At 43.9% G+C, this 25,239-nt stretch overlaps 2 protein-coding genes across 4 annotated transcripts in view; one reads left to right on the top strand and one right to left on the bottom strand.

The window, feature by feature from the left end:
- Positions 1-25,239, bottom strand: part of CHLSN (cholesin) — a 174,558-nt gene that overhangs the window by 111,601 nt on the left and 37,718 nt on the right. The window lies entirely within an intron of this gene.
- LOC137423147 (G-protein coupled receptor 146-like) overlaps positions 350-25,239 on the top strand; it is a 34,767-nt gene continuing 9,877 nt past the window's right edge. For both annotated transcript variants that reach the window (XM_068109983.2, XM_068109981.2), the window contains exon 1: positions 350-630. The gene's annotated coding sequence lies outside the window, so the exon portion shown is untranslated. The remainder of the gene's footprint in view (positions 631-25,239) is intronic.

Below are 25,239 nucleotides of genomic sequence, written 5' to 3'. Positions count from 1 at the left end.
ATTTAATTCACTCAAAGAATGATGATGATAAGATTATTCATAAAATGCTAATATTTTCATATGCCAATGACTACAGGATCTAAAAAGAAATGTACAAAAAAAGACATCATTGCACACCATGCAGCTACAATGGCATTTGATGCACACGGTTGATGGGGGTTGTGGAGATGCCTGCGAGCGGGTTTACAATGACGCATTTGCCACAGAAAACTCGAACCTGCGAGAGAGAAAAACGTGGTCAGGGCGGATTTTTTCTAACAGGCTAAGCAACATCCCCAAAGACCACAGTGCTGCACATACGCCACACCCACAGAACCCTGTCTCTTGCACAGCCTATCCCACCTCCGGTACCTCCCCCGAGCACAAACACTGTGGACTCACCAAACATTGGCAAAGCGTACAAGCTTCAAGCAGGGGAACCGGCAGACAGGCCTGATCCTTGGATACCTAAAGAAAAAGAGCCTCCACATGAACACAGCTTGGAGGGCTGCCGCGTTGCTGCCCACAGTTATCGGCAGGGATCCGAGCTTGGAAGGCATGACGGCATCAAGCATCGGCTGGACACGAGCATCGCATCATCGAGAATAACCGGGACCTCAGCTCAACAGCTTCTCACTAACAAGCTTACAGGTAAGTGATCGCAATCAAACATGAACAAAAAAGGGGGAGCAGAGCAACCACTAGGAAGCGTGCCAGCTGTACGTGTTTGCATTCGGACTAAGTCAACCCTGGTGTTATAGAAACATCTGCTGTGCCACAAGCCAGGCGAATAACGCGAGTTTCTTGACACACGCATTCCTCGGTCACTGGACTACATGTGCCGGAACACCGTGGAGATCCACTGTTCCATTGTAATCTGTTCTTATCAAAAAAAAACTCTTCGCTTCGTAATTGACTCGCCAAAACATCCATGATGAGACTTAAGGTCGGAAAGGGTTGTGCAAAATTGAAAACTTCGGAATTTCTGTGCAATGACATGACTTCTCTGTCATACCACTGGCAATTGTTATTATTATTTTGTATGCAGCCTATGGCTGCTGGTTGCATCACTGCTGGGAAAGCAGCTGTACCGCTGATGCATGCCCCTCATTTCCAGTAAACTATCTTTCATTTTGCCGACCTCAGAAGGACGACAGGCTGAGTCGACCCACCTGGTCTATGCAACAGCATGGCAGGGGCTCAAACCTAAGACCCAAATATCTTAAGCCAGCCACCTTAACCATCAGCCAACACCAGACTCACCATTGGCAATACAAGGGGAGGTATCGAATCAAGATCCCGAGGTGATCAAAAGAGCGATAAAACATTTGAATCCATTTCCATTTCTAAACAACAAAAGCAAAAAAAAAGTTTTTTAAAAAATGTAACTGCCATTTTATATTAACGTGTAATGGATTTGCTCGTTTTTGTGCACGTAATACAAGGGGTCTTGATCGAATAATGATCAATATTCACTGTAATGCAAAACTTTGCTTTGCAATGCTGATCATCGATGTCGTTGATGTCCGGCAGGATGGCATGGAGGTTGCCTCAGAGTGACCCTCAGAAGGGTATCATGTTGGGGACCCAATTCCTGGTGGATGTTAACCCACAGTGTACGTTTGATGGAGTGTGATTGGCATTGGTACCATGGTCAGATTTCCAATTCCTATCCTAACGCGCATGCCAATTTCAGCCGTGCAGCCACGCCCCAGCAATGATGCTCCCAGCAGGCCAAGTTCAGAATTGAATCCCGGTCCGATAAGCATTCACCAACAATGAATGCACTTGAATTGGTTTTGTTCTTAAAAGCGGTCAATCCCTCCCACAATGTAAAATGTTTCAAAATGTGATAGACCTTGACAACATATCAAGACATCAAGTGAACAGAGACAATGTTAGGGCTGTTTGTCTCAGCAACCACAACCACATCAGCAACTTATTTTATTAGCTTAAGTTAACTAAATAAAATTTTGCATCTCTCAACATATCAATTTTCCATACAATTTGCTATTGTTGTTGCTGCTGTTGCTGCCATCGCTGCTGCTGCGACTATCATCACTGCTTCTGCTGTTGCCGCGACCTTTGCTGCTGCTGCTGCTGTAACTACTGCCATCGCTGCTGCTGCTGCTGCTGCTGTTACTCCGACTACTACTACTGCTACTGCTAGTAACATCGCTTAGACTGTCATCACTGCTTCTGCTGTTGCTGCTGCTGTGACCTTTGCTGCCGCTGCTGCTGTCGCTGCTGCTGCTGCTACTACTACTACTACTACTACTACTACTACTACTACGACTACTGCCGCCGCTGCTACTACTACTGCTACAATCACCACCGCTGTCGTCACTGCTGATGTTGCAGTCATCGTTGCTGTTGCTGCTGCTGTTCAGCTAGCTCTCAAATGTCAGATTTACAATGACCACTTGATCAAAGTTCTCATTGTTAATAACCAAGCACATGCAGATTTCTGAAAACAAATGTCAGTTTGAGTTGGGTCCAAATTGTGGAATGGATGGTCTGACTGATCAAGATGGCAGTTACAAATGTGGAGTACAAGCCTCATGTGCAATATCATGTAGATACAGAATGCCATAAGGTGACAATCTCAGTCGTTCCGATTGATTAATGTGGTGGAAAATGATTAGCAGGTTTGGTCTTAACATTTGTGGTCAACGATCAGAATAGCTTTTGCAAGCCGCATGACTCCTCCAGCAAAGAATAGTTTGACACTTTCTGTTTTACTTCTGGCACACACATTGATGAATCACCACAATCATTTTACTGATTGCCATAACGACATCTTTTGATGTGTTTAGGGAGTCTGTTCTGCACAGCAGTTTCTCGGCCAGGGTCATGCTGTGTGGTTTTGCCATACCTCTCCCAGCAGGAGTTGAGGCAGGAATTTGGAATTTGGCCATGGTGACAGTGATAGCCTGCCCACTCTTCACATAGGATACAGTAGGATCTTTAACGTCCACCAACTAATGTCGGCGTTGTAGAAAGTTTAACGTCCATTCGAGGGATGGCACACAGGTTTATGAATCACACTGACCTGCGAAACACTGTTTATAGTTGGGTTCATATAGTTGGGTCACAGTTGAGTTTACAATCACCACAAACGATAGTTTATAGTTGGGTCAGGATTCAAACCCACGCTCGACAGCTCAGAGGCGAGTGTGCGTACCTCGAGGCCACCCTGTCAGCCGAGATATGTGTATCATACTAAAATACGCAATTTGGTGTCTTTCGGTCTGCCTGTCTTTTTGGCTGTGATAAATCGGTGGTGACTTATCCAATCTCAACCAAACTTTACAAGACGAAGGGTCACACGATGGAGGTTGTAGATACTTCAATTGGCCACATCCTCAAGGGGGTTTTCCACCTTGGCAAAATCCGTGTTAAAGTGTACATATGTGTCAAGATAGCTAATCGTGGCATTTTTCTAAAGCCGCTTCTAAAAACAAAAGTAACGAGAGAGAGAGAGAATTGCTTTGCAATACTTGTCCCCTACCAAGTTTCAGTTCAACATGTTAAAGGGTCAGGGGGAAAAGTCTGGAAAACTGACCTATGTATAATGTGATATATAAAAGTGCAAAAAACCCAAAGGGATTTTCCAACTTGGCCAAATGCCACGTAAATGTATATAAATAGTTTATCATGGCGTTTAGTGGCCGACCTACAAGAAGTAAAAAAATATTGTAAATGACAAACATGCATGATTACTTTTTGAAAGAAGCTACTGCTGTTTAACACTAAACTGAAAGGGAGGAAACCCGACGTTCTTGAGGCATTATGCTGACCGTGTACCAAAAAGTTTATCGTAATCCAAACCTAGATCTACTGTACTCTATATACCCCAAAGAGAATAAGAACATGACACTTTCTACCACTCCCCTAGGGAATGGGTGAAGTAGTACATAAATCAGACTGGTGTAATGGTTAGAGCTTCCACTCAAAGTCACGGAGGTCGGTGGTTCAAGCACTGGCCCAGGCAAAACAGACTTTAAAAATATGGTGCTACTTCATTGCTTGAAGCATGGGCAAAGCGCTGGGAAGACAACAAAAACCACTCAATTTAACCCAAGCTAAGAAGCTGCTTTGGCAGCACCAATGCTCTGCTGTAAAGAGCATGGCATATATATATATATATAATTAAATTCCTGCGTGGGGCGAGTGTGGAATATTCTGACAACCCGGGACTCGAACCAGGGACTCCATCACTTATGCAGTGGCAGCCCACTGCGCTATTGAGCCAACCGAATCTCCTCAGAAATTTTCCACACTGAACACTGCGAGCTTTATAATGGCCAATGTCTTATGTGCCTGCTAGGCAGACCCCGGATGTGAGCGTAAGTATATATGCGTATGTACGTGTATGCAAGTATATGTAGAAGTACATTGGAGATTAACTCATCTACAATTTTTAATAAACAGGAATTAAATTCCTGCGTGGGGCAAGTGTGGAAAATTCTGACTCAACCCGGGACTCAAACCAGGGACCTCCATCACTTAGGCGGTGACAGCCCACTGCGCTATTGAGCCAACCAAATCTCCTCAGAAATTAGAAATAGCTCGTGTGTGTGTGTGTGTGTGTGTGTGTGTGTGTGTGTGTGTGTGTGTGTGTGTGTGTGTGTGTGTGTGTGTGTGTGTGTATATATATAGTCAAAAGTTTTAGAAGACCTCAATTTTTCCAGTTTTTATTGAAATTTATGCAGTTTAATGTCTCAATGTACTCTGAAATTAAGCATAGAACAAATAAACAATTGGAGATAAAAAAGAAATCAAAGAATCATTTTGTTTACCAAAATTTAATTTAAATTTTAGACTCAGCAAAGTATCCACCTTTTGCAGATATAACCGCCGAACACACTCGTGCCATTCTTTCTCCAATGGAAATCAAATATTGTTTGGGAAGTTCTTCCCAACACTGTTGCAGAAGTTCCCACAAATGTGTTGCACTTGTCGGTTGCTTTGCTTTCACCCTTCTGTCCAGTTCATCCCAAACCAGCTCGATGGGGTTCAAGTCTGGAGACTGTGCTGGCCAATTCCATGATTTGAAGCCGACCGTCTTGTTCTTTTCCTTGAAGGTAGTTTCAACATAGCCTGGAGGTGTGTTTAGGGTCATTATCTTGCTGTAGGATGAACCCCTGACCAACTTGGCATATACCAGAGGGTATTGCATGGTGCTGCAAAATGCTGTGGTGGCCCTTTTGGTTCAGGGTGCCAGTCACTCTGTGCAAGTCGCTGACTATGGATCCAGCAAAAGAGCCCCAGACCATCACGCTTCCTCCTCCATGTTTGACAGTTGGTGTCACACACTGAGGAACCATCCTTTCGCCTACTGGACGGCATTCAAAAAACCCTGCGTGATGAATCAAAGATTTCAAATTTTGATGCATCGGTCCATAAGACCTTCTTAGATGGCAATGGCAATGTACAAATGGCAATGCATCGGTCCATAAGATGGCAATGTACAAAAGAGCGCGCACAGCTGTAAGGACGAAGGACGGGAACAGTGGTGAGTTTGAGGTGAAGGTGGGAGTGCATCAGGGGTCGGTACTAAGTCCACTACTATTTGTAGCTGTGATGGAGGTGCTGGCTCAGAACGTAAAGGAGGGTTTACCGTGGGAGTTGTTGTATGCAGATGATCTGGTGTTGATTGTGGAAAGTATGGATGGACTGAAGGAAAAGATGAACAAGTGGAAGGAATGTATGGAGACAAAAGGTCTGAAGGTGAATATCGGAAAGACGAAGGTGATGGCAAGTGGTAAAGCATGTGGTGAGGTGGAAAGAACTGGGAAGTGGCCATGTGCTGTGTGCAGGAAGGGTGTCGCAGTGAACTCCATTCAATGTACAATGTGCGCTGAGTGGGTTCATCAAAAATGTAGTGGTCTGAGAGGGTCATTTACCAGTGTGGCAGCTACATTCAAATGTAAGGTGTGCACAGAGGGAGCTGCAGATGGAGGAAATGTTGAGTTGGATCTTGGAGACGGCGTGAAGCTGGAAGGTGTGAAAACATTTTGCTACCTCGGAGACATGCTGAATGGAGAAGGTGGATCAGACTCGGCAACGGTTGCTCGAGTGAGATGTGCATGGAAGAAGTTTCGGGAACTGAGTGGCGTGCTGATGAGGATGAGAGTGTCGCTGAAGCTGAAGGGAAAGGTGTATGCTGCATGTGTGAGAAGTGTTATGATTTCTGGGAGCGAGACATGGGTAATGAACGTAGAGCAGCAACGAAGGCTGGAAAGGGTGGAAATGCGAATGGTTCGATGGATGTGCGGAGTATCGTTGAGAGAGGAAGACAAATGATGAATTGCGAAAGATGATGGGAATATTGCCTGTGATTGATGCTGTGAAGAGGAACAGGCTGAGATGGTTTGGTCATGTGTTGAGGAAGGATGAAAGCAACTGGTTGAGAAGAGTGATGGAAATTGATGTAGAAGGAAGTAGAGGATGGGGAAGACCGAGAAAGACTTGGCTAAAGATGGTGGAAGAAGAAATGCGGGCAAGGGGGTTAACAAGGAGAGATGCAGAAAATAGGGCAAAATGGAGAAGATTGTCATGGGGACCGCAAGGCTAACCCCTGCTCTAGCAGGGAAAATGGCCTTAAAATGCATGTTGTTGTTGTTGTGTTGTTGGTCCATAAGACCTTCTTCCAGTCTTCAGTAGTCCACTGGCGGTGCTTCATGGCCCAGGCAAGCCTCTTTTTCTTATTTTGCCATCTTAGCAATGGTTTCTTACTCTTTCATACTGCCACTCGACCTGTCAAACCTGCAGCTTGCAGTCTTCTCTTCACAATTGAAACTGAGACTTCCTTACTTCGAACAGTGTTAATCTGTGCTTGAAGCTGTTGTCCTGTGAGCCGCCTATCACGCAAGATGTTGACTCTCAGAAACTTGTCTTCTGATTCTGTTGTGGCTTTGGGTCTGCCAAACCTCTTCCTGTCAGAGTTTCCTCCAGTTTCCAATATACTACTTCCTGCAGTGCAATATTTTCCAAATAATGCTTCAGAGGGTGTAATAACAGTCTGTTCCAATACTGCTTTTATACAGACTGGGGGTTTCTAATCAAGTAATCAGCAGAGGTTGGGACACCTGTAGGAATTGTTTGCATCAACTTTGAAGGCTTAATTTACTTACATTGCTGTAGAACAGCTGAAAGTTGTTAACCCATTACTTGTTCCCTGAAGAAAGCCTTTTTTTTTTTTTTACAATATAACTGTGCTGTGTAACTAACTGTGTAACAAACAATATAACTGTGTAACTAACTGGTTATTCACTGGACTTGAATTGCTTAAATTTCAATGAAAACTGGAAAAATTGAGGTGTTCTAAAACTTTTGACCGGTAGTGTGTGTGTATATATACAGTTTATATATATATACTAGCAGAAGTACCCGGCGTTGCCGGGTGGGGGAGGAGGGGGGAGGGGGATGGGAGGGGAGGAACGGGGAGGGGGGAAGTGGAGCAGAGGGGAGGAGGGGGGGAAAGGGGAGGGGGGGTGCGGTATGGGGGGGGAGGTGGGAGGGAGGAGGAGATGGGGAGGATGGAAGATGGGAGGAGAGTGGGAGGGGGGGAAGGGGGAGGAAGGGGGGAAGGGAAGGGGAGGAGGGAGGGGGGAGGCAGGAGAGGAAGGGGGTTCATATATATGCTGGTGGGTGAATGGGGTGAATGTGGTGTTCATCACGTTTCTGAGGTAAGTGTGATGCTGATCAGGAAGAAGAAGAAGTCGTACCACCAACTTTGTACACTTCCGGAATTGTTTGATTTATTTGTATTCAAATGTCTGGTGATTGTTTTTTTGTTTTTTTTTATGCGAATGTGTACTTGTATAAAAATTTCATTAATTAAAACAGGCTTAGGCACTATCGAGCGATTAAAAAAAAAATCCCCAAAAACGATCTTTTTAAATATTTTTTTTGGTCTAAAACACTCCCATGCACTCACTGATCAACCTCTGAAAGTTTGACGAAGATCCGTTCAGCCATCTCTGAGAAAAATGGCGACACACAGACACACATCTCTCTTATATAGTAGATCTCTCTTATATAGTACATCTCTCTTATATAGGGCTTCGCTGGGCCCTCCCGGACAAAAAGCCCCTCGGACAGAAACCAAGCCCTGTATAATAATTTAAGAAGGGTGATGTTTACAGAAAATGATAGTTTCAAAAATGTATGCGTTTAGACGTGCATCTGTCTCATCTTCTGTCTCTCGCTGTCTGGCCCTCGCCACACGTTGTTGATTGGCATTTAGACGTGCATCTGTCTCATCTTCTGTCTCTCGCTGTCTGGCCCTCGCCACACGTTGTTGATTGGCATTTAGACGTGCATCTGTCTCATCTTCTGTCTCTCACTGTCTGGCCCTCGCCACACGTTGTTGATTGGCGTTTAGACGTGCATCTGTCTCATCTTCTGTCTCTCGCTGTCTGGCCCTCGCCACACGTTGTTGATTGGCGTTTAGACGTGCATCTGTCTCATCTCCTGTCTCTCGCTGTCTGGCCCTCGCCAGACATTGTTTATTGGCGTTTAGACGTGCATCTGTCTCATCTTCTGTCTCTTGCTGTCTGGCCCTCGCCACACGTTGTTGATTGGCGTTAAAACGTGCCGCTCTCTCATTTTCCGTCTCTCGCTGTCTGAATCTAGAGACACGTTCTTGATTGGCTTGTCAACGGTGAAAAGTATCTTCATCGGTTTCATGGGGTCTCCAATCAGCGATTTTCTTTGCTCTGGAGGTTGAACGCGACAAATTTCTTTTCTTAGGTGGCATTGCCTTTATCACAGTCAGTCTTCCATGTGTGAACTCGTAGACAAATTCAAATTTTTTCACTTTTACGTTTACACATCGTAACCAAACTCGCTCGCTAGCCAGATGAAGATCCTGAACGACTCTGCAATCAAACAAAGGACGTCTTGCTAATGCCACGTCGTGGGCGTGGCCAACGTGGCCTCATGCACCCAGGTGATTGTCTAACTCGCTCGCGAACCTGACGAAGATCCTGAGCGAGCCATAAAAGGTAACCGATAACATGCAAATTGATGGCGCAGGCAGTGATGTATATATGGGGCTGGGGTCGAGTGCCTTCTTCCTTGCAAACGTGAAAATTGTCACGTGATTGCTCTGACCTGTGGCAGAGGCAGAGGCTGTAATGTTCAGAACCCAATCGGAAATGCGCAAAGTTATGGCTAAAAATATGGATCTAAAGATGAAAGAAAAAAAACTCGGCCTCGGACAAACCTTGGACAGACCCTCCTCCCCTCCCCCCACCCCACACACACACACAGGAGCCTTGACCCCCGCATATTCACAGAGAGTGTAAACGGGCAGGGTATCGGGCAACTTGAACTTCGCAGACTGGCCTGGCTCGTATGTCCAAACTTCATTCTTCAGACGCTGGTGACCAGGCTGCCGCTGATAAAAAATAAAAATAAAACACCTTTAGAGGCCATTTTTCCCCGCAAGCGGGGGTTGGCCTTTTTCGGGAACCGTGGTAGTTGTTGTTTTTCGGTCCCCTTTTTGAAGCAATGTTTTACGGCCGGATGCCCTTCCTGACGCCAACCCTTTTTGCCGCCTTTAACGACAAGCAGGGAATTACCAGTGAACTGGTACTCAATTAGCCGACCTCGGAAGGATGACAGGCTGAGTCAACCCCCCTGGCGTTAATTCAGCGATCGACCGGGTTTCGAACCCAGGATCCTAGGATCCTAAGCTGACACCCTAGCCGCTAGCCCAACGCCAGGGTTATGATAACCGCTGATAATCCCCACATAATCCCAATGCAGCCTGCGTGGGAGTATAGCCACTGATCTATAGTATAGCAGGCGGCGTGGAGTCTGGCGGCGAGGATGGAACATCACATGATCACTCTGAGCGAATCAGCGAGCTGCTCTGGCACAGGCTGATATCAGTGTATAATGTTCCTCGCTGAAATGCGCTAAGTTAAATATGAATAAAAAATATGGATCTCGTCATTGGAGGTCATTTTTAGGTCGGCCATGTCCTTCCCAGGCCACATGACCATGTCTATGCCAAAAATCAAGTACATGAGCCTCTCCGCTTGGGAGTCCATCGGTAACACACACACACACACACACACACACACACACACACACACACACACACACACACACACACACACACACACACACACACACACACACACACACACACACACACACACTTGGCATTTAATATGGAATTTTTTTTTGTGGGGGTGAACTTACTTTTCAAGATGACTTAGAACCAAAAGTTCATTAGAATTATGTTGAAATTATTCTAGATTTTGTTAATGTGACCTTTAAAAGAAACAAAAACCACATTTGACATTTTGAAGTAAATAAATTGATCCTTGAAAGTGATGTGAACTGATATCGAACTCAATTCACGGACAGTACTGTGTTAAACTTCTGTACGTTTTTCAGAAGTATCTCTTTATTTTGCACATTAGCCAAAAAAAGTTCAACAAAAACTAAAGAAAATTATGACTGGGATTACCGACAGTAAAATTACAGTTCAGTACTTCGTGTAACCCCCACGAGCATTCAGGAGAGCACGTACACGTTGACGCATGCTGTTCACGAGATTTGCCGCCATGGTTTGGACAGGAATCGCTTGCCATGCAGTGACAATAGCCTGCTGCAATTCACGCACAGAGGTAGGCTGCTGGTCCAAGTTGTCGATTTGACGCGTTAATTCTGCCCACAAGTTCTCTATCGGATTCATATCCGGGGACATGGCAGGCCACTCCATATGCTCGACACCACGGTCAGCAAGAAAGTGTTGGATCATGCGAGCACGATGAGGCCGTACATTGTCATCTTGGAAGACAAAGTTTCCTCGAAAGGCTGCACGAGCAAATGGAAGCAATGTTTCTTCCAGAATGGCCCTGTACTTGAACTGGTTCAGGTTTCCATTCAGAACAACCAGGTCAGTTTTGCCCCCTGCATAAAAAACAGCCCAAACTGTCACCCCACCACCTCCAGCTTGGACTCTTGGCACAATACAATCTTCGTTGTAGGCTTCATGCACTTGTCTGCGCACTCGGATGCGGCCATCTTGACGATAGACCAGAAATCTAGACTCGTCACTGAAGGTCACGTGATTCCAGTGTCCTGGCTGCCATTGACGGTGCTCTCTGGCCCACTGCAATCGGCGCTGGCTGTGTTGTCTGGTCAGGCGTGGCTTTCTCAGGGGACGCCTGGCACGATAGCCTGCTTGAACCAGTTGTTGGTTGACTAGCCTTCTGGATGCAGGCACATTTGTCAGTTGCTGCCACTCAGCCCGAAGCCGATTAGCTGCCTTGGTACGGCCATTGCAGACTAACCGGTGCAGCTGGTGATCATCTCTCCTTGTGGTTCTGTGGGGACGTCCTGGCCTCGGTATTGGAGTCGGGACACCCCTCTGAGCATTTTGTTTCAGGATCTTTGACACCTGACCTTGAGTGATGCCATACTGCCGAGCAATAGCACGCTGTTTCATGCCGGAATTTCGTAAAGCCACCACTCCATGACAAACAGCATTGTCGAGTTGACGGACCATCTCCAGAGGAAGCAGCAATAACTTTTGTAGATGTGCAGCAGTTGTTTTCCACTTATACAGAACGCAACAACCCTTATATACACGATTGTGAAGCCAATCGTCAAATGTACCTGTCCTTACATTTTGTCACGCCACCTGTGATATTATCCTGTAATTGACTTCTTGCTGCGAAAGACAATCAGTGACATGGTTCTTTTAACAAAGAAGTCACCGAAGCGTAAAAGAAACTCACCAGATTGATATACTGAGTTCAGAAAGTAAACCCAAGTCAAGAAAAAAAAATATTCCATATTAAATGCCAAGTCTGTATATATATATATATATACATACACACACACACATATACATATATACATTTATACATATATATACACACACATATACATGTATACATTTATACATATACGAGGGGCAGTCAATAAGTAACCTTAAAATATTTTTCACAACTTGCTTATTGCATGCACGTGTGTAACAACTGTGTTATTTTTCAACATAATCTCCATTTGGTTCAATGCATTTTTTTCCAGCGCTTCACTAAGGCCTGGATTCCTCTAGGAAAAAAAATTTTTGGCTGGTTGTGTAGCCATTCGTGCACCGCCTCTTGGACCTCTTCATCGGATCGGAATGTGGTTCCACCAAGCGCCTTTTTAAGTGGCCCAAATATGTGGTAATCCGAAGGGGCGAGGTCTGGCGAGTAGGGTGGATGAGGAAGACACAAAATGCAGGTCCTCGATTGTTGCAGCTGTAGCGGTGGTAGTATGGGGCCGAGCATCGTCATGCTGCAGCAAAACACCGGTAGTGAGTATTCCACGATGTTTTGATCTGATTGCTGGTTTCAGATTATTTTTAAGGAGTTCACAGGATGATACACTGGTAACTGTGGTCCCTCTGGGCATGTAATGCTCTATAAGTGGGCCTCGGCTATCCCAGAAGAGCACCGGCCAGACTTTTCCAGCGGACGGTTGTGTGCAGGAATTTTTTGGGGTTCAGTGAAGTTGAATGGCGCCACTTCTTGCTTGCCCTCTTCGTTTCTGGCTGAAAATAGTGGACCCAGCTTTCATCCTCAGTTACTACGCGCTGTAAGAAAGCGTCACCTTCTGTTTCATAAAGTCACAGAAGTTCTTCACATGCGTCCACCGTCCACTCACTGTTCTTTCAGTTTGGGTGTGAATTGTCTTGGCACCCACCTTGTAGACACTTTGCGGAACCGCAGCACATTGTGAATGATATGGTGTGCTGAACCATGGCTAATGTTCAATTCGGAGACCACTTCATCCAGCGTAATGCGACGGTTTTCCCTTAGTACGTGCTCAACTCCTGAAACCATTTCTGGTGTGTTGGCTGTGTGAGGCCGGCCCGAGCAAGCAGCGTCTGTCACACTGGACACCCCACTTTTAACCTTCCTGTCCCAGTGATACACCTGCTACAGCGATAAACATGCGTCACCATATTGTATCTTCATTTGCGATGGATTTCACTGGAATTCACACCCTCACTTCCCAATAAATGGATGAAAGAATGTTGCTCCTCCGTGGTGCATGCTTCTAAGGGAGCCGCCATTTTGGAACTGCTCTACTGACATCATACACTCAATGTTGCCAGATCTAAAACGGGCAAAACATGACTTGTACCCATAGATATAACATGTCATCCACTTCAACACACATTACTGAAGGTATTCTGAAGGTAATCTCATTTCCTTCCACAAAGCTAGGAACAAGTGTGAATCTATCCTCATGAGATGCAGCAAACATTATCTCTCCACTCTCAAGACTGAACTCTCAAACCTGTCTCCCTGCTCCAAATCTTGGTGGCGTCTGGTCAAATCTGTTTCTGGTGTTTGTTCCAACTCAATCCCCTCCCTTACCTCAAATGGCTACACAGTTGACACCGCACCTACACAGACAAAGTTTCCTCGAAAGGCTGCACTAGCAAATGGAAGCAATGTTTCTTCCAGAATGGCCCTGTACTTGAACTGGTTCAGGTTTCCATTCAAAACAACCAGGTCAGTTTTGCCCCCTGCATGAAAAGCAGCCCAAACGGTCACCCCAACACCTCCAGCTTGGACTCTTGGCACTATACAATCTTCATTGTAGGCTTCATGTGCTTGTCTGCGCACTCGGACGCGGCCATATTGACGATAGACCAGAAATCTAGACTTGTCACTGCAGATCACACGATTCCAGTGTCCTGGCTGCCATTGACGGTGCTCTCTGACCCACTGCAATCGGCACTGGCGGTGTTGTCTGGTCAGACGTGGCTTTCTCAGGGGTCGCCTGGCACGACAGCCTGCTTGAACCAGTCGTTGGTTGACTAGCCTTCTGGATACAGGCACATGTCAGTTGCTGCCACTCAGCCCTAAGCCGATTAGCTGACTTGGTACGGCCATTGCGGACTAACCGGTGCAGCTGGCGATCATACCTCCTTGTGGTTCTGCGGGGACGTCCTGACCTCGGTATTGGAGTAGGGACACCCCTCTGAGCATTTCGTTTCAGGATCATTGACACCTGACCTTGAGTGATGCCATACTGCCGAGCAATAGCACGCTGTTTCATGCCGGAATTTTGTAAAGCCACCACTAAATGACAAACAGCGTTGTCGAGTTAACGGACCATCTCCAGGGGAAGCGGCAATAACTTTTGTAGACGTGCAGCAATTGTTTTCCACTAATACAGAATGCAACAACCCTTATACGTAGTGTGTTCAAAAAGTATCCGACCTTTATTTTTCATGCGTAAAAAAAAAGAAGCTAGGGAGGCGTTGATTGGTGCACGTATGTAGGCGATCCTAATGCACACGCGTGAATTCTTTCCCACCTGCAGAAGCTGTCATTCGACGGCAGTCCGCCGATGAGTGAGGACATGTAAGTGAGCGCCGTCGGATTTTCGTTTTTGACAAAATGACGGAAAAACTTGAACAACGCTACTGCATCAAATTTTGTGTTTTTTGGCCTCGGGGATGTTGGATGCTTCCATTGTGATGACTGCAACTTGGTTTCTGGGTCGTACCCATAAACCCAGGACTCATCGCCAGTGATCACTGTGTTGAGGAAGCTGGGATCGCTGTTCACAGTCTCCAGCATGTCCCGTGCGATCTCCAAATTGAGTTGCTTCTGCTCAATCGTTAGCAACTTTGGTACGAACTTCGCTGAGATTCTCCTGAAGCCCAAATCCTCCTTCATAATGGAATGAACGGTGTTGAATCTTGCGGATCGTTTCCACTTGGGAATCGCCAAGCTTTACATACGTGCACCAATCAACGCCACCCTAGCTTCTTCTTTTTTACGCACGAAAATTAAAGGTCGGATACTTTTTGAACACAGTAGTATACCCGATTGTGAAGCCAATCGTCAAATGTACCTGTCCGTACATTTTGTCACGCCACCTGTCATATAATCCTGTTATTGACTTCTTGCTGCGACAGACAATCAGTGACATGGTTCTTTTAACAAAGAAATCACCGAAGCGTAAAAGAAACTCACCAGATTGATATACCGAGTTCAGAAAGTAAACCCATCAAGAAAAAATATATATTCCATATTAAATGCCAAGTCTGTATATATATATATATATATATATATATATATATATATATATATATATATATATATATATATATATATATATATATATATATATATATATATATATATATATATATATAGATAGATAGATATATATATATATATATATATATATATCTATATATATCTATATATATATATATATATATATATATATATATATCTATATATATATCTATATATATCTATATACAGTGGAACCTTGACTTACGAGTTTAATTCGTTCTGTGACCGAGCTCGTAACTCAAATTGCTCGTATCTCAAATCAAATTTCCCCATTGAAATGCATTGAAATGCTATTAATCCGTTCCAGCCCGCCAAAAACCACACCAATTTTTTTTTAAATATACAGTATATATAAAAATATCTCGCGCTTTATATTTCACCTGTATGCAGCATACAAGTTGGCAGGATGGCCTGGACTGGAGGTACGCACACTTGACTCTAAAGTCTAAACTGTCCAGCCTGGGTTTGAATCCCGACCCAGCTATAACCTGTCATGGGTGAATCACAGGCAGGGTGATTCATCAATGTGTGTACCGCTAAACTGGGCGCCCCGTTTGCGTCCCATTAGTTGTTGGATGTTAAGGATCTCACCGTGTTTTCCACAAAGAGAAGGCGAGCTATCGCCGGCACTCTGAACAAGTTGTGGCCTGGCATGCTCTTCTCCTCTGCCGTTATATACGTCCTCCTCGGCACCTCGCTCATGTTTTTCGACGATTGCGTGTTTTATATCCAAGCACAAGTTTTTTATAAAACACGACGATTGCGTGTTTTATATCCACAAGTTGTGGCCTGGCATGCTCTTCTCCTCTGCCGTTATATACGTCCTCCTCGACACCTCGCTCATGTTTTTCGACGATTGCGTGTTTTATATCCAAGCACATCATCCTCTTCTTCTTCTCAGCACAGCACTTGCCACTCACTTTCTTAGGCCCCATGGTTAAAACTAAGAAATTTTCCGAAATAACCAAAATGCGAAAACAAAAATGCAGCGCTATACGACAGAGATACGTACTGTACTTGCACGGCAAGATAACCACGTGACCAGAACCCACCTGGCGGCGTAAACTCGAAATAACCAAAATGCGAAAACAAAAATGCAGCGCTATACGACAGAGATACGTACTGTACTTGCACGGCAAGATAACCACGTGACCAGAACCCACCTGGCGGCGTAAACTCGAAATAACCAAAATGCGAAAACAAAAATGCAGCGCTATACGACAGAGATACTGTACTTGCACGGCAAGATAACCACGTGACCGGGTGGCGAAAGCTCGTAACTCGGATCTCGGCTCGCATCTCAAAGCAATAAACCGCCCGAGCGACGGCTCGTATCTCGAAAAACTCGTAAGTTGGGGCACTCGTAAGTCAAGGTTCCACTGTATATATATACATACATGTATATACAGTGGAACCTTGACTTACGAGTGCACCAACTTACGAGTTTTCCGAGATACGAGCCGTCGCTCAGGCGGTTTATTGCTTTGAGATGCGAGCCGAGATCTGAGTTACGAGCTTACGCTACCCGCCACCAGGTGGGTTCCGGTCACGTGGTTATCTTGCCGTGCAAGTATCTCTGCCGTATATCGCTGCTGCTTTGTTTTCGCATTTTGGTTATTTTGGAAAATTTCTTAGTTTTAACCATGGGTCCTAAGAAATTGAGTGCCAAGGGAAGAGAGGATGATGTGCTTGGATATAAAACACGCAATCGTCGAAAAACATGAGCGAGGTGTGCGTGTTGTCGACTTGGTGAGGCGGATGTGAAGGCAGCTGAAGATTTTATTATAACTTTTGCCGAACTGATAGAAGCCGAACGATGCATCCCCCAGCAAATCTTCAACTGTGACGAGACAGGGCTCTTCTGGAAAAAGATGCCGAGGAGGACGTATATAACGGCAGAGGAGAAGAGCATGCCAGGCCACAACTTGTTCAGAGTGCCGGCGATAGCTCGCCTTCTCTTTGTGGAAAACACGGTGAGATCCTTAACATCCAACAACTAATGGGACGCAAACGGGGCGCCCAGTTTAGCGGTACACACATTGATGAATCACCCTGCCTGTGATTCACCCATGACAGGTTATAGCTGGGTCGGGATTCAAACCCAGGCTGGACAGTTTAGAGTCAAGTGTGCGTACCTCCAGTCCAGGCCATCCTGCCAACTTGTATGCTGCATACAGGTGAAATATAAAGCGCGAGATATTTTTATATATACTGTATATTTTAAAAAAAATTGGTGTGGTTTTTGGCGGGCTGGAACGGATTAATAGCATTTCAATGCATTTTAATGGGGAAATTTGATTTGAGAAACGAGCAAATTGAGTTACGAGCTCGGTCACAGAACGAATTAAACTCGTAAGTCAAGGTTCCACTGTGTATATATATATATATTTATTTATTTATCAAAAAAAAGGTAATCCGAATTCAAGGGGTTAATATGCAAAGGTTATTTAGTTTGACAATTTACATGTGGTTTTCCAATTATGAGGAGATCCTCAGCTTTCCATTGATGCCTTTCATGCATCATTGCTGTCACACATGACCGAGTACATGTTCATTGAAAATGATAAGTTCAAATCGCATTTTTACAAGTTTGTCTAATCGGTGCAAAAAAAATATATATATATATAGATAGATAAGTTCAAAACACACCAGGTCACAAGTGTGCCACACTGACCGGGTCCTCAGTCGAGGTCCTCAGCATCATCCCGTTTCGGCCCTTCAACCTCGATACAGTCAGCTAAGGTGGGTCAGCAGGGGCACATACACATGCAGCAACTACACCTGGATGCGTACATACCCCCACCCCCAGCCAGTGCGAATGCAGACTACAACAACAAAATCGCCTCCAGATCCAGAATCCACAGCACCAAACAAACATGGTGGAACACTCAAACACCCACCTTTATACCCTTCTGCACTCACCAACAAAACACACCAGATCATTCATACACACACATACACACACATCCACACACAACACCAACCAACCACCTACCCTTACAACATACACCACTCAACATACAAAAACACACACACCCATGCAAAAACACACACCCTCACCCACTCACTCACATACACAAAATAAGAAATAATAATAGTAACAAAAATAAAAATATTAAAAAACCACACACAACCAACCACCTACCCATACCAACATGCACCACTCATGCAAACATGCAAAACCATTCATGCAAAACCACACCCACTCATGACTCACTCCTGCAACACACACACACACACACACACACACACACACACACACACACACACACACACACACACACACACACACACACACACACACACACACACACACACACACACACCAGGGGTGTTTGTGTTATTACACAGTTCAAATGTTCCATTAAATCTGCTCGGCAAATAATAAAAAGAAACATATTGTGGTCATTTTTAAACAGTGGAAGAGGCTTATGTGTTTGAGGTCAGGGAATGCAGAGGAGTAGAGGCAAACAATGCGAGGAGAATGGGTTGGCCTCGCATGGGCACTGAAAGACGTTGGAGGTATCCATCCGTTTAATACAATCAGGGAGAGTTGCTTGGCTTATGCCAGGCCCATTTTGTTAATACAAATGCTGCACTGTTCCCACAATGCCATGTCTGTCCACTACCATCTTCTCCAATGAGAAAACAAAAATTATGGGGAGGTGCTTAGGGGGGGAAAGGGTGGAGCTCTCTCCTGCTAGATTAATGGTCAGGGGTAGCTGCACAATGCACAGCATCCAAAAAACTATCTACCTGCATGATCAAAATAAAAGTACGCTGCAACATAATCTTTTAAAGAAAATAAATAAATTAATTGTTTGAAAAAGCCGGATGTTTCTTTTGTTGATTAATATCAAGGATTTATTGATCTCAATCGCAAGCTGCTAAAGCATATGGAAATTTTTTTTTTTTTAATAACCACAGACTATCCCAAAAGTATTAAAAGCAGTGAACAGAACAACTCAGTTATCAACTTGCTGCTGGATTCATTTTAAAAGACTACGTTAAAGGGAGATGGAGATGTCATTGCAGGAGGAATAAGAACCAGAGCCATTGAATGTATACTAATCAAAATAAATGAACAATAATAATAATTGTACTCAAATAATTTTCCAAAATACATGAGCTTTTGCTTTGGAAAAAAACACAACTTTTATCAACTTTAAACATTGCAACAAAAGTGATTAGATCAGAGAACAGGTTGAGCCTTCAGCAATGCCATCATCGCCCAAATATGGAAAGAATCAGAAAAGGTCAAATTTATTTCCTTCAAAACGGAAGTTTCAAAACCAAGGTAAACATTGTGGTGAGCCAGCCCGCTAAGCCTTCACAAAACATTTGGAGCAGTTAATTTAAAATTGTACAAAAGAAAATAAATAGTTTTGAGCACACACGGAAATGTGCTTGTTTAGCCGTGCCCGCCAAACAAACAGCGGACTGTTTATGAAACTGGAGTAATGAAATATTAAAGTGGCACTACGATACATAATTCATGAGACTAATGCTGACAAGGACCGATGGGTTGTTGGGACGCCAGGGGCAAGGCAATATCTTCGTGGAGTAGGGTAATTAAATACAGAAGAGGTGAGGCCGTGCAGGAAAAGGGGACTTGCAGCTGCATGTGAAAAGTAGACTCGCTGCAGCTCCCCCTCCACGTAGCCCCCAGTTCAGGACTGCACGTCCAGCCTTGCTGCCTCGTACATTCGGTGTTGTTATGCGCAGCTGCTCGAGGGAGGGAATCAATTTTAAAAAGCCAGTCGGTTGCTATGTGCACAAGTACGCATTTCGGGTTCAGTTTCATTTCCTTTCACCTGCTTAATCACAGCTCCCAAAGCTGAGGAAATAGTCTGAGGGAAACCTTCAACGTCTTTTTTTTCCTTTCCAGGAACTCGGAGAGAGCTGGGAGCTTTTAAACACATACCTCTGAGCACCAAAACTCTCAACAGGCCAACAACTCCACGATATAACTAAATTGCGACCTCGGTGCAAATGCTCCTCGAGGCAAACGTGCCACCTTTTCCATGGGTGTGTGATCGCTAAATTGCAGTCAATGGCATCCACCCGCTTCACTCTCGGGGCTATTCATTCAAAACTTCATGGAATCCATAAACCGTGAAAACAAAAGTCACATAACAGTTTCGGATCCCCTTGGAAAAAAATAACAGTTGGATCAAGAATTTGGCATCGCTGAAAAGCTTGCTGCAAGTCTACGGCAACTTGGGAAAGATATCTGTCTCTGCATACGACTAAGCCTTTTTCATTACTATTTTGATAAAGCGATAGTCTCAGACAAACAAGCCAACAAAATCATCCACAAACTAAAACGTCAAGACGTCGACCGATATGCCTCCGCCCACATTATTTCTGCATTAAATACATACTTAGTTTGATTTAAATCCCTTCAGCAGTTCTTAAGTAACACATTTTTACCTGACATGACCTCTGATGCCAAAATCGAATCAGTTCATCTTTGCACCATAACATGTATTCATACCAAGTTTGGTCAAAATCCCATCACTGGTTTACAAGTTAGCACAGTCAACATTTTTTTTTAACCTAATGGGACCTATGACCTTTGACACCATGACCCCATAATCTGATGTTTATCTTTACATCATTATACATACTCATACCAAGTTTGACTTGGTGCCCTTCAGCCGTTCTTAAATTATTGCGGGAACAAAAACCTATCACGGACGTCAGACAGACAGACGGACACATGCACGCACACACGGACGGACGGACAAACCCGAAAACATAATGCCTCCGGCGACTTCGGCAGTGGAGGCGTAAAAACGTCCAATCAACCATAAAACATGTTTGTGGTTAAGATACACACTGCAATAATACAACTGCCAGCAGAGCAGGCATCAAAGCAGTGTCCAAGACCAATTAGGCCCGAGTAAAACCCGCTGGACAGCTGTTTCGGAAAGAGCATCAAATATAATTTGCAGTCCAACCAAAAAACTCTGCAAGAGGAGGAGGGTGATATTTAGCTAAGAATATCCAAAGTAATCAGCAGGAAGCATGCAACGTTTTATGGTTATAAATATAAGATGATCAGAAATGAAATGAAATGAAACATCAACAAGCAATGGAAATGAGACGACTAAGGGAAAAGCAGCATGTCAGTGCAAGAGAATGGAAGCAAATAGGAAAAAACAATTCGCATAATGCAACTTAAATGTCTTTTCAAGACAGTTCTTAATGAGAACTGCACTCGGTAGCGCGCATACCTCCCTCCGCCAGGCTGAACAGTTTACATTTTGTAGCACACTGAAAAGAAGGATCTGGATTCGGACCTGAACCAAAATCTAATCGGCCTGTTCTCGTCACCGAACCAACTCGTGCACAAAGTTTAGTGATAACTCGTCCACAACTTTTTGAAATACCATGATATATAATCACTTTTCACCCGATCTCTCAATGGTGAAGAATCACTTAAAAGATTTAATAATTCTCGCATCCGAATCCATATTCAGATCTTCACCAAAGTCGAATCGCTTCGGCTTGTCACACATACACAACCTGCCCACCAAATTTCGTCCGAATACGTCCACAACTTTTTGAGATATCTTGTTCACAGACAGAGAAACAGAAAAAGCAGACAGGGGTGAAAACATAACATCCATCCACCTTCAGTGGCGGAGATAATAATAGATTACGTTGTGATTAAGTCTATGGGTGGCTTCATGTAAAATGAAAAATTAATGTAAAATGCATTAACCCTCATCATTACCTGGATCTACTGTTTGTCCATCGCCGTCTACCTTCTCCCTCTGCCCTGCTAATGGCGTTTCAACAATCTCCTACTGTTCCGTTTGTTATGTTGTGCCCTAATTTGTTCTGTGTCCGAGCTCTTCCAGGAGCCAAGACCAAGTATTAAAAATAATAATAACAACTGATGGATCATTGTCGAGATTTCAGCCATGGGGCATCTTCAATAACTTATAATCAGGCTTGGGTGGGCGGCCAGCACCATACAAAAGGCATTCCTCACACAGCAGATAATGCCCCCCAAACCGCACGGCCTTTTGTGATCAGCAGGTGCCATATATTGTGGGCAACGAGAGACAACACAAATAGTAATTATAATAATAATCAGCATTTTATCATAAACATTTTCTTGTTAAAACAATCTTTGGCGATTTCCTGTGTTTAAAATGCAACCGTAGCGACGTCCTACCATGTTTTGAGAGTAATTGATGGCCTGTGATAATTGCAGGCGTGAGCTGCGGTCCATCGTCATTACATCAAAGATAAAAAGTGCCTTTCACCTCAATCTGATTGCACAAGCTTGAGGCAAATGGCCAAGGAAGATTTTGTGGAAACTTAAAGCTTGTTCTGTATGCCGAGTCGTGGCCCATTTGGCATCGAGACTCGTCTGATGATGACAGTTCCAAATCCAAGTCATGACGTCCATTACACACAGTGCATTTCAAAGGCAAGTTCCCTTGACAAAATTCCAGCTTCAATACTACGCTACCGATGGGCAAGAGCAATTGGTAATGCCTGCTATCACAGAGATGAAAGTCTAAATCCACGGCAAGTGGAGAATTCTTCCAAGATTGCGCGATAAGGCCAAATTCCTTGCACATCTGGAGAGGCATGAAACAAACAATTTCAGAAAGGTATACGACAACAGTGCAGTGGGATGAACAAAAGTAGCCAATATCACAGTGCAGACTTGTACCACAAGCCTTTACAAGCCTTCCTCTGCACTGACAAGGCCTTATCTACTCCAATGCTTTGCAAAGAGTTTCCCAGAGAGATTACGTCATTCAATCGCCAATCGCATCTCCTTTTCCCACAAAGTCCATTCGTCAATCGCAACACCACGAGAGCTTAACGTCGACCGCTTTCTAAGCCGATCAACGTTTTACATGTATTTTTTCACCACTGACAACAAGTTACAGATTGTTCCCGTTTGCGTTCTTCATTCCTCGACAGTGTACGCCTGCACAACACAAAGCGCACTATTCACATTGGTAAACCGAATCTCTAACGCTGCACATGTCCAACCCAACAAAATCAGCATCTCACATCTCATTTACAGAACGTTTTGAACGCACCCTGTATACATATACATATACATACAGTCGTGGCCAAAAATATTGGCACCCTTGCACTTTTTCCAAATAATGCACTATTTCTTCCAGAACATTGTTGAAATTTAAAAATATATTTTAGTATCCACATATGTATTTCTTTGGTTTGCAGTGAAACAAAACAAAAAAAAGCTGAAAAATTAGTCAATCTTAGCTTATTCCAAACAGAAATCCTAAAATGGCCCGGACAATATTATTGGCACCTTTTAGAAGTTGTTAGAAATAAGAAGATTTCAAGCAGGTGATTCTCCTTTACTTTGGAATTAAACTCACCTGTGGTTAGTTGCAGGTGCCTGCAATATTGCTGGAGAGGTTGCGTGTATGACGAGGACAAATCACTGATTTTGGTGAAGATCCAAATCCGTACACTAGAATTTAATTTTTAAGCGATTATTCACCATTGATCGGACCAGAAACGATCTCAAAAATATCAAAAATATCTAAAACGGATATATAAAGAAGTTGTGGACAAGTTATGAGAAAACTAGGTGGATGAGTTTGTTAGGTGACAAGAAGAAACAGATTCAATTTTCATTCGGGTCCGGATGCATATCCGACCTATCTGTGGGATACAAAACGCAAACGGTTCAGCCTGGCGAAGGTATGCACTCAACCGAGTGCCGTTCTAGTTCCTCCCCTTTTTTATCGTGGTATTTTTAACATGGGCTTCTCCAAGTTAAAAACATTTTGGTTAAACTCGACCGCAAGAATATTCCTCTTAAAACAAGACAGACATTTTATAACATTTCCATGATGATAACCTATACTGTACACTTAAACAGAGCATTAGCGCCTCCGAATAAGTTGCTTGGCACGGGTTATGCTCGCTGGTGTGCCACTGCCATCCCAGCAGTTATTCAGAATGGGAATTTGCAACGTGTTCAGGGTTAGTCGTCGCAAAGAACACCATGGGATCTTTAACATCCAAGAACTGTTGCTAGCAGACAGGACACCCTGTTTATCGTCCACTCGATGGACAGCACACAATTGATGCTTCGTCCTGCCTGTGGAACACCAGATGACAATATATAGCTGGCTTGAAATCAAAAACTAGACCAACAGCTAAGTTAAGTGTGTATACCTCTAGGCTATCCTTCCAGCCTAATATTTGTATACGTACTTGTTGATCAACGTTTGTCTTTTGCTTCTGCTCAGCCACATCACACTCCCATAGAAGGGCCTCTTTTCATTGGCATCCCCAGAAAAGCAAAGTACTGCCATGCATTCCGAAAAAAACAAACTGAGAAAGAACATTTGGTCTCAATAAATCGGAATGAAGCTCAAACATCCTCAGTAATTTACCGAATCTGAACTCCTCCACGAAGGAAGAAAATTTGAAATGTTCGACAGCACGGAAAGTTTTGATTCATTTGTGGGAGAATGGCTTTAATGCATGAAAAGTGGGAGGGAGATCTCCAGCTTCTTCAACATTCTTCCCATGGAGGTTTTACTGCAAATCTACACAACAATCGTGAGGATTCAAGGGTTGACTTCGCATCAGCAACAAATCGTGAGGATTCAAGTGCAGAGATGTGCAGCCTTTCAGAATAAAAAACAATACTGCAGTGCTATACCCCCATCCAAAACCTTTCATGTAAATCAAATACCATTTAGGATTAAAAAACAAAAACCTTCATCGTTTTCACATAGTGATATTTGAAAAGAAATATTTCAAATGTAATGTTGAAATGACTCGAGACTGCAAAATTGGCAGGTTCCTCCCTCTAAAAGCCGAGCGCCACAGGTGAGGGGTACAGGGAAAAGGAAAGGTAGGTGAAAAAAATGTCATGGCCGATTCACTGCTCAGACGTCAACAATTTTTTTTGAGGGGAATTTTGTTTAAAAATAAAAATGAAGAACCTTGACATTCCCAAAGCAAAATGTGCCTCAAGCAAAGCTGCCCATTTTATTTATATATTTTGGAAGAGGCCATGACAACATTCAGCAGATGTACAACGAAGCAATATTTTCCACTAATAACTTCTCAACACCCAAACTCAAAAACACAAGTCAACATTTGGAGT

Source organism: Myxine glutinosa, chromosome 3 (assembly GCF_964187855.1).
Source record: "Myxine glutinosa chromosome 3, kmMyxGlut1.1, whole genome shotgun sequence".
NCBI lineage: Eukaryota > Metazoa > Chordata > Myxini > Myxiniformes > Myxinidae > Myxine > Myxine glutinosa.
The sequence above is the reverse complement of the archived record's forward strand: the minus strand, read 5'-3'. Positions and strand labels throughout refer to the sequence as shown.